The 9,833-nt window shown below is 44.7% G+C and overlaps 1 pseudogene; it reads right to left on the bottom strand.

Annotated features, from left to right (window-relative positions):
• Positions 1-823: 823 nt before the first annotated feature.
• LOC127192453 (high mobility group protein B1-like) lies at positions 824-9,229 on the bottom strand (annotated as a pseudogene).
• Between the last annotated feature and the right edge of the window lie 604 nt (positions 9,230-9,833).

Here is a 9,833-nt window from a genome sequence, read left to right as displayed (position 1 = left end):
TAGAGCGAAGGGTCCAGCTGCGAATAAGACCATGTTTGGCTTTTCTCCCCAGCAGCCTGCACAGTGCCTTCCAACACCATGAAAGCTAGTCACCAAGAAGCATTTCCCAATCGCTTCAAGACTGATTTCTTTGCATCCCCAAACCAACATGAGCTGTAGGTTCTTGCCTGTCTACTAACGATGAGCAACCAAGAGCAGCAGCAATAGCCTGTGTTGTTTGGGGTACCCCTGGAGCCTCCCTGGCCGGTACTTGTAGGGAGGCAGTCCATGTCTGGCACTGAGAGTTTTCACTGAAAGCATGTGAGTAGATGGCATTGACTCTCAGATTCTTCTGGTTGACCAGAAGGAGGGAGCCATGAGAAGGTAGGACAAACATTTGTGGAACATACTAAAATCAACAGAGAATGATGTGCCTCGCCAAGAGTTTGTCAAAGCCTGTGTGAACCAGGCTTGGGAAACCAGGACATCTTCCTAATGCTTAGAATCCGGGGAGGAAAACACAGCCAGCAGGAACTAATTCACCTGGTACAGTGTACACGCAGAGCTTGCCTAGGTTTGTCTGGGTCAAGCAAGAGTCTGGGTGGGTCTCGGCCACGTGGCTCTTTATGCTTCTCCCATGTGTCTGGCCCCACAATGGTCCTCTGTGTCTTTGCTCTCTTTAACATGGCCTCTTGTCACACAGCCCCAATTTCCTCATGGCCCGCAGTTGAAAGTTCCAGAGTTCAGTGGTAGAAGCTTCTAGGCTTTCAGGAAGCACGAGTCCAGAACTGGAGCGGTATCACCTTGGCCATCTCCCACAAGCTAAACAAATCAGGAAGCAAGGTCAGATTGGGCCTGTGTAGGAGATCAGTTCCATTTCTGCACAGGATGAAAGATAGAAAATTAGCGGTCATCTTTAATATGGCAATTCTTCATACAGCACTTATTTTTAGTTACTGAGTCATTTTGAAAAGACACACACAGGAGGATGTGCATAAGTGCTATGTAAATACATAAAGGCTGGTGCATCTCTGTATCCTGCCATCCAGAAGGAGCCTGGGACCAATCCCTGCAGATGCCAAGGGCTGACAGTGTATATTACTCTTCTGAGGAAAGGCATACAATATTTTGCTTACTTGGGCATTTATGAATTCGCTATTTGGACTTTTTTTAAAAAAGCAAGATTGGTTCTGTCTGTCTGTCTGTCTGTCTCTCTCTCTCTCTCTCTCTCTCTGTTTAGAGGTATATTTAGACCTTCTACTTCTTGATTGGGTTTTGTCTATATAATTTTCCAGTGTTTCAACATAGTGACATCAGAATTCAAACAACTATTGTTTAATTGTTACTTTTGACATAAAATTCAAAAGCATAAAAGAAAATACAATGAAAACCTTGCATTCCCGGCTTCCCACCCCCTCCTCATCTTCTAATTTCCACTTCTTCCAAAGAACTGACAGATGCTCAGTTCCCCTTGTTAGTTTTTAACCTCAGAAACCATAGGTTCGATGTGCTCATGCCACCCTCAGACTGTCAGTTCTCAGAAACCACGGGTTCAGTATGCTCATGCCACCCTCAGACTGTCAGTTCTCGTCTGATTTTGAAAGCTAAGCAGGCTCGGGCCTGGTTACTATTTGGGTCAGAGGAGCCCCTTTCTTAGGCTAACAGTCACCAATGGTGGCTTTCTCCCTCACAAACCTTTTACCTGTGCAAATTTAATGCTTTGTCTCCCTTTAAATTGTGTGTGCATGCATGCATGCGCGCGCACGCGTGCATGTGTGTGTGTGTGCATGAGTGCGTGCGTGTGTGTGTGTGTGTGTGTGTGTTGTGGAAGTTTTGAGCTCATCACGAAATGAAAGAGACTAATATACTAAACTCCCTCTGTCCATCACGAGGCTTCAGCTGATTTACACACAACCCATCTCGATCTGTGAATGTTCCTCCTCTCTCCAGATGCCTGGGACACAGATCTTCAGAAGTCCAGAAACATCCACAGCACAGCACATGCATACTTAGGAAAAACAATCCCACAGCACTATCTACTCGATATCCGAGTGCGCCTTGTTGTCTACTCACTTGTTTTCACTGTTGTATCTCCCCAGTTCGGTCAGCTGCATCATTATCCGTCTGTCCTGCGGGTCACCGCTGTCCCAAGACTCTCGACTTCTATTTTCTCCCTCATTTCCCTTTTCTGTGCGACTTCATCGCTGATACAGCCACGTGGGCCCTGGCAGTTCCCACTGTCTGGATTTGGGCTTTCTTGTGTGTGGTCTGGCTTGCTTCTCTCTTCCCTGTGGTTTCTTTGGACCTAGAGGGCTGGTTGGTTTCAGGGAGACTGGATGGTAAGAACCCCAGATCGTCTGGGGTGTCCCTCCTGCTTTGCCCCAGGAATCAGAGAATGTCTGGTGTCTGCCTTAGACACTTATATTTTCCCCGAAGTTTTAACTGGTGTCACCTTGATATTCATTCTGGTGGTCCTGATGGGTTTTCCAGTTTGCACCTAGTGGTTGTAGCTCATTCGTTCCTTGCTGCTTGGGTCACTTAGTGCATTCAGGTTTACAAAATCGTGAACCTTTTCCCTGCTGTAACTCAGTTGGTAAAATCCTTCCGTACCAACCGGGCGTGGTGGCACACACCTTTAATCCCAGCACTTGGGAGGCAGAGGCAGGCAGATCTCTGTGAGTTCGAGGACAGCCTGGTCTACAAAGAGAGTTCCAGGACAGCCAGGGATATTACACAGAGAAAGCCTGTCTTGGAAAACTAAAAATAGAAGAAAGAAAAAGAAAATCCTTCCCTATCATGTGTGAAGTCCCAGATTTGATCCCCAGTTCTGCCTGAAACCAGCCATGGTGACGAACATCCATAATCCTAGCGCTCAGGAGTCAGAGGCAGGAAGATTAGAAGGAAGTTCAGGGTTATCTTGGCTACCCAGTGAGCTGACATCCAGCTGGGCTACCTGAGATCCTGTCTCAACAGGAGGAGAGGGTGCGCCAAGCCTTTTTCCTCTTCAGATAGTAGCAGAAAGCCATTACTAACTAGACAAGCGTCTTCTCTCAGCCCACCACAAGCCTGTGGTTTCTTTGGTCACCGCTATAGGGGATTTTCAGGACTGATGCTCAGCCCTCTCCCTGTTTGTTCTTCCAGCGTGAGTCAGTTCCTGAGTACCTCTCACAGCCAACCAATGGGAGCCGTGCCCTCTCAGCATCACTGTGAGCTAAACTGTTCCTCTTTGGCCAATAGGCCCCTTGGGCTTATTCCTCCGTACTTGGTATAGAGCCCCTGGCTTTCCTACCTGGACCTGCCACCTACTGCCTCTCCAAGGAGCACCATTCTTCTCGGCTGATCACATGATTAGTTTTTTTTTTAATTAATTCATTCCTATTACATCTCAATGGTTCTCCCATTCCTTGTATCCTCCCATTCCTCCCTCCCTCCCGCTTTCACCTTATTCCCCTCCCCTATGGCTGTGACTGAGGGGGACCTCCTCCCCCTGTAAATGATCCTAGGGTATCAAGTCTCTTCTTGGTAGTCTGCTATCCTTCCTCTGAGTGCCACCAGGCCTCCCCATCAAGGAGACGTGGTCAAATATGGGGCCCCAGAGTTCGTGTGAGAGTCAGTGTCCACTCTTTAGTGCACACCTTGTCTTGTTCCAGCTGTTGCTTGTGATGGCTCCTGTTTGTGCCCTCCTGTCCCACCTGCCTCTGTGCCATCTCTTGGTTCCTATGCCTTCATTTTGGCTAATCTGTCTTTTCTTTTGTTTTTGTTTTTGTTTTTGTTTTTTCGAGACAGGGTTTCTCCGTGTTAGCCTTGGCTGTCCTGGATTCACTTTGTAGACCAGGCTGGCCTCGAACTCACAGCGATCCGCCTGCCTCTGCCTCCCGAGTGCTGGGATTAAAGGCGTGCGCCACCATGCCCAGCTAAAATGTTTTTTCTTAAGACTTTTTCATTACTCCTTTGGTTTTCCCCTTCTCTTTTCTTTACATTTTGCATTCCTCCTTTCTTCTTTTTTTCTACATTTCCCACTTCCCTTTTCAGTTTCTTGCCTAGTTTCCCAACACTCCTGAGAACTCATCTTATTGAGTTTGAGAATTATTCTTGCAGGTTAGGTTATGTTCTTGATTTAGATGAGGTTAGATACCTCTTAAATTGTTTATTTTGGTCTGATTTTTCTAGAGTTTACTTCTCTCTTTGTTATTTTCGGTGTATAAGTGTTTTGTCTGAATGCATGTCTGTATACCACATGTAACCCTAGTGCCCCAGGGAGGCCAGAAGAAGGTACCAGATCCCCTGGGACTGGAATTAAAGACTGTTGTGCTCCACTATGTGAGTGCTGGGAATTGAACCCAGATCCTCTGTAAAAACAGCTAGTGTTCCTGACCACTGAGCGATCCCTCAACTCCCACTCCTTAAATTCCTATTATAGACTTATTTTGATTAAAAAGGAGCCTGCATGAGCTCCTTCCCAATCCACGGCTTCCATCTGTGCATTCAGCTAACTGGAGGTCAAAACTAATTGTCAAAAAAAAAAAAAAAAAAAATGACCTCTTTGTGGAAGGTGTTCAGACTTCATCCTTACCACCTTTCCCATAGAATAATTGTTAGCATACACTTACAAAGCATTAAGTTTCATAGGTAATCTATGGATACTTGTGCTTTGGGACATATGTACATGTTACGACATTTTATAAAAAAGGGTTTGAACACTTGCAGGTCTTTGTGTGGGAGGGCAATGCTACACTCACCTTGAGCACGTATAGGGATGGGGCAGCTGTGTGCCCTCCATGTCTCTTTCTTTCTTGTCTCTGCTTCCATCATCTTTGCTGCTGCATCCTTTGCTTGACCTTCCAGATTACAGGGCTCACCTTTAGCCCTTTCACTTCTGTTCTGCACCTCACCTGCCTCTCTACTGTCCAGCTCCTCAGGTTTGCCTTCCCTAGGGCTTTTGTTTTAGTTTGTTTTGGGTTTTGTTGTTTGTTTGTTTGTTTGTTTTTCTAATGGTGGTTCTGGGTAGAGATGGGCCTCTGAGATGCCGGAGAGCTGGAGCCTAAGACGATGCATGGGGAAGTTCATGTGATGACTCAGTCTGTTCACCTCCCTTTCCCCGGGGATGAGGGGTGACATTTGCTGACAGCAAGTTTTGCCATGAGAGCCCAGATCACTCTCATTTCAGTGACTAGCTTATTTGTGTCTATTTTCCTACCCTCTCTGATATATCAAGATACTCTTAGCTCCAGCCAGACCCTGCCTTGCACAGACACTGTCCCCACCAGGTGCTCACGTCTCCATGTGAATTCTGAGTCCCAAGGGATACACCTGTGACAAGTGTCGCATCTGTCTGGCTTCCAGTAAATACGTGTGCTGGGCTGCATACTGACTTCTCTACTCGTCTGGTTCATCTCTGACCTTCCCCAAGCGTTGTGGCTGTCTGGCTGGGTGCCAGTCTTTGTGTTTGAGATTCCCCATGGATTTCTGTGTACCCAATGTCAGTTCTGACAGCCTTCAGGCAGGAGGCAAGGAGACTGTAGCTGACCCTCTGTGGCATACACTCAGAGCATGTCTCCTGTGCAGGAGCGTCTATTAGGTGCCTCCCCACTCTCTTCCTTCAGTGAAAATGGACAGATCTCTTTACTAAACCGCAGGAGCTTGCTCACTAGGGTCTCTCTCTTAGTCCCCCTCCCAGCAGCCCTCAGCTCTCCTGCTTCTGTGTGTAGCCTGGGCAGCCCCAGAACACCCCCTTGCCTTCCCCAACCCGTGTTCCATGACTTCCGGACTTCTTCTCTTACTAATATAATGTTTTGGTGTTTTTAGATCATTTTATTTTAAAATTTTCGATCAAGTTAACTATTCTATATATGTGTGTGGATATATGTGCCATGGCATGCATTTGGAGGTCAGAGGAGAATTTGCCAACTTGTCAATTCTCAACTTCTGCCCTGTGGGTCCTGCGGATTGAACTCAGGTTGTTAGGATAACATTAACTCTTATGCTTTGTTTTGGAGTTTTTGTTTTGTTTTGTTTTGTTTTTTGAGTTTTTGTTTGTTTTGGTTTGTGTGTTTGTTTGTTTGTTTGAGATAGCATCTCTCTGTGTAGCTCTGGCTATCCTAGCATTCACTCTGTAGACCAGCCCGGCCTTGAACTCACAGAAATCTGTCTGCCTCTGGCTTTTAAGTGCTGGGGCTAAAGGCATGAACCATCACATCTATCCAAGATAATCTTCTTAATACTTAAGGAGATTAATGGCATTAATCTCTTTCCTTTGAAGTATGCCACTTCACAAAATAATGCTTGTGTTCTCATATCCCCTAAAATCTCTGAAAAACTAAAACTTTCAATCTTTGTTGTCTGCTATAATAATTTCTACAAATTTAAATAAATTCATGGTGGCTCTAGGAAGTTGCCAAGACAAGCTATCTGAAACTTCTTTTTCCAAATCGAACTAAGACAACATTCCTTTCTCTTGCTCATTTTTTTATTCCTTAAACAAACTCCTAGCTTGAAATGAGTACAGCTTTCCTCCATCCTTGGCTTTTTTTGTCCTCATCTGTTTGCAAGGGCTGTTGTCTCAAATGTGCAGCTGCAGGCCATTCATCCTGGATGCAAGTCATAGAAAGATCCAGAAAAGAGGCTATGAGTCAGGCCTGATGGGCTGCAGGCCTTGAGAGCAGAGCCTGAGGAATTCTTGGGATATTTGTGGTTACTAAGGAATCTTGGAGTGTGCTTCAGTTTCATAATCAGAGAGAGACAGAGAGGCAGAGACATACACAGAGAAACAGAAAGGCAGAGACCAAGAGAGAGACAGACAGACAGACAGAGATATACACACAGAGAGTCAGAGATACAGAGAGAGACAGAGAGAGACAGAGAAACAGAGACAGAGCAAGAGAGAGAGAGAGAGAGAGAGAGAGAGAGAGAGAGAGAGAGAAAAGAAGAAGAAGAAGAAGAAGAAGAAGAAGAAGAAGAAGAAGAAGGAGAAGAAGAGAAGAAGAAGAAGAAGAAGAAGAAGAAGAAGAAGAAGAAGAAGAAGAAGAAGAAGAGAGAAGAGAGGAGATAGACAGACAGACAGACAGACAGACGGATGGATGGACAGACAAACAATACACACATTACTACTAGCAAGCCAGGGTTTTCTCTAAGGAAGTAAGTCTGTGCTGGAAAAGTACTGTGACAACCACAGACCAGGGTTGGGCCATCTCAGGCAGCCACACTCTAAAACCCTGACCTTGGCCTGTGTTACATCCTCGCTTTTGGATTAGAAAGATACATGACCAATTTCATGTTGGTGAAAGACAGCTGGACTCAGTTTTTGTTGTTTGAACTTGAGGGTGTGGATCTCTGGAGATGTGGAGAAAAAAAGAGTTAAGGGACCTCATGTCTATTCCTTGACAACACAATCAGGATTCCCTCACCACTGCCACACATCACAGAAGAGCAGGTTAGACAGGTCTGTGCTCATGTGAACATCATAGACTACACAGACTTACACACATGGTATAGCTAAATACACACCTAGATTGTGGGCACCTCTTTCCATGTATACATATGTGTACAGAGTTATATTTTTGTCTAGATAAATGTAAATGTAAGAGTACATTTACACGTCGCACACATGTGTGTGTGTGTGTGTGTGTGTGTGTGTGCACTCTCAGATTTATGGAGTAGTTTGTTGCTCCTAGGGCCACACTAAATAAAATGACAAGATAAGTGGAGAAAGAAAATAATATAACCAAGAGATGCAGGAAGCGTGTGACCTACGAGCTGCTGGTGATAAAGCAAATGTTTGCCCAGGTTTTGCGTAGCTGGGATATACTGTGAGGGTGTACAGGACGGTGCAGTGGGAATATAATGCCGCAACTCATTGGTCCCATCACCAAGCACGACGCAGGAGACTCATCTGCACCTGTGTCACCACAGACGCGTGAGTGGTATGTTACCATCTGTGTTAGCACGGTGCCACAGGAATCCTCAGTGGCAGTATCATCTCATGGCATCGCATCATTGTCATCGTTGGCCATCATTGACCAAAGCACCATTAGGCACCTCTGACAATACTTTAAAACTTACTTGTTTGAATATGTAATATGATCCCATGATTCAAAAGTCTTAGGTATCCTGCCTTTAATTCTTAGTTTTCCTTCTTCCAGAACTAATTTTATGTAAACAAGTAAAATAAATATAGTTTCTTGCCTTTTCTTCTTCTTCTTTTTAATAATAATAAATTATTATAAAAATAAATAATAAATAATAAAAAATTGTATTTACTTAGAAGCATTCAGACAACTGAAGATGAAAAAAAAAAAAAAACAAAAAGAAAGAAAGAAAGAAACAAAACCTGCCATCCCCATATATAACTAATTTGTACTGTGCCCTAACAAGAATCTGCTTTAAATTTCCATGCCAATTTACAACCCCCAGACTGTACCAGGCAAGGTCAGTGGCCATTGAAAATACCACCAGGACAGGGATAGCTAAAGACACATTCGGTAGTGTGTTAACTATACAAAAAAGACAGTGTACAGTTTAAAAACAAATCTTACACAGCCTTACATTTCAATTTTTTCTTCTTTAAAAGGAGTGGGTTGTGTAGAGGGGGAGTTAAGTGCTTTAGAGACAAGAAAAAAACTGCACTAGAACCAACTTATTCATCATCTTCCTTCTCTTCCACTGCTCTTCATCCTCCTCTTCATCTTCCTCTTCTTTTTCTTACTCTTTCCAGCCTTGACCACCCCCCTTTCTCTCTGCATTGGGCTTCCTTCAGCTCTGAAGGCAGCAGTATCCTTTTCACACTTCCCCTTCGGCGTGGCAGCCTTTTTCTCACAGGGCTGCTTGTCACCCATGACGGGCCTGCTCCACATCTCTCATAGTTTCTTTGCACCACCACCAATGGACAAGCCGGGGTGTTACCCCTTGATTTTGGGGCGGTACTCAGAACAGAACAAGAAGGTCCCTTGGGTGCATTGGGGCCCTTGAACTTCTTTTTGGTCTCCCCTTTGGGGGGAACGTGGGTTTTCATTTCTCTTTCATGGCAAGCCTTGTCAGTCTTTGCCATGTCTTCAAATTTCCCCTTTTCTTTAGCAGACTTCGTCTTCCACCTCTCTGAGCACTTCTTGGAGAACTCTGAGAAGCTGACATAAGCATCTGGGTGCTTCTTCTTGTGCTCATTCTGGCAAGGTTTCACAAAGAATGGATATGAAGACATGTTGCCTCTCGGATTCCTAGGATCTCCTTTGCCTATGTTTAGTTGATTTTCATCCATGAGGCTCAGAGTCGCCCGGTGCCCGTCAAGCTTGCGCTTGCCCTAGCACTGTCTCTATGGAACTCAGTGTACTGCAATGGCTGTGAGAGCGGGAGCCAGACGCAGCCACCTCACTCTCTCCACTCTGTAACACTCGCCTTTTTCTTCTTTTATATAGTTAATTGCAAATGCTCATCTGGATTTCACTTATTTCATATATTTGTACATTTGATGTTCTTTTTGACAGCTGTATAGTATTCAGTGGAATAGGCATACCACATTTTATATGGGCAAATTTTTTTATCAATACACAATGAGCTATTCATAATACATACTGTAAGAAATAATCTTGGCTGCCTGTACACATGTTAATGAGCCTGTCCATACAGTAAATTCCAAAGTGTTGTGACAAAGGGCATATACTTCTCGAAATCAGACGGATGTTGCCAAATTGCGTCCAAGAGTGTGTGTCCTGTTGCCTCCCAACTTCAACAGTGTTTGGTTTTGCCTATTTTCCCATAGGCTAGACAATAGTGTTTGCTCCCAAATTTGGGGGTTTTCCAATTTGCTATGTGAAAAATTATCTCAGTGTAGGACCTTGAGCAGAGCAGAGCAAGAATGTGCT

This window comes from Acomys russatus, chromosome 7 (assembly GCF_903995435.1).
Source record: "Acomys russatus chromosome 7, mAcoRus1.1, whole genome shotgun sequence".
NCBI classification, from domain to species: domain Eukaryota; kingdom Metazoa; phylum Chordata; class Mammalia; order Rodentia; family Muridae; genus Acomys; species Acomys russatus.
The sequence above is the reverse complement of the archived record's forward strand: the minus strand, read 5'-3'. Positions and strand labels throughout refer to the sequence as shown.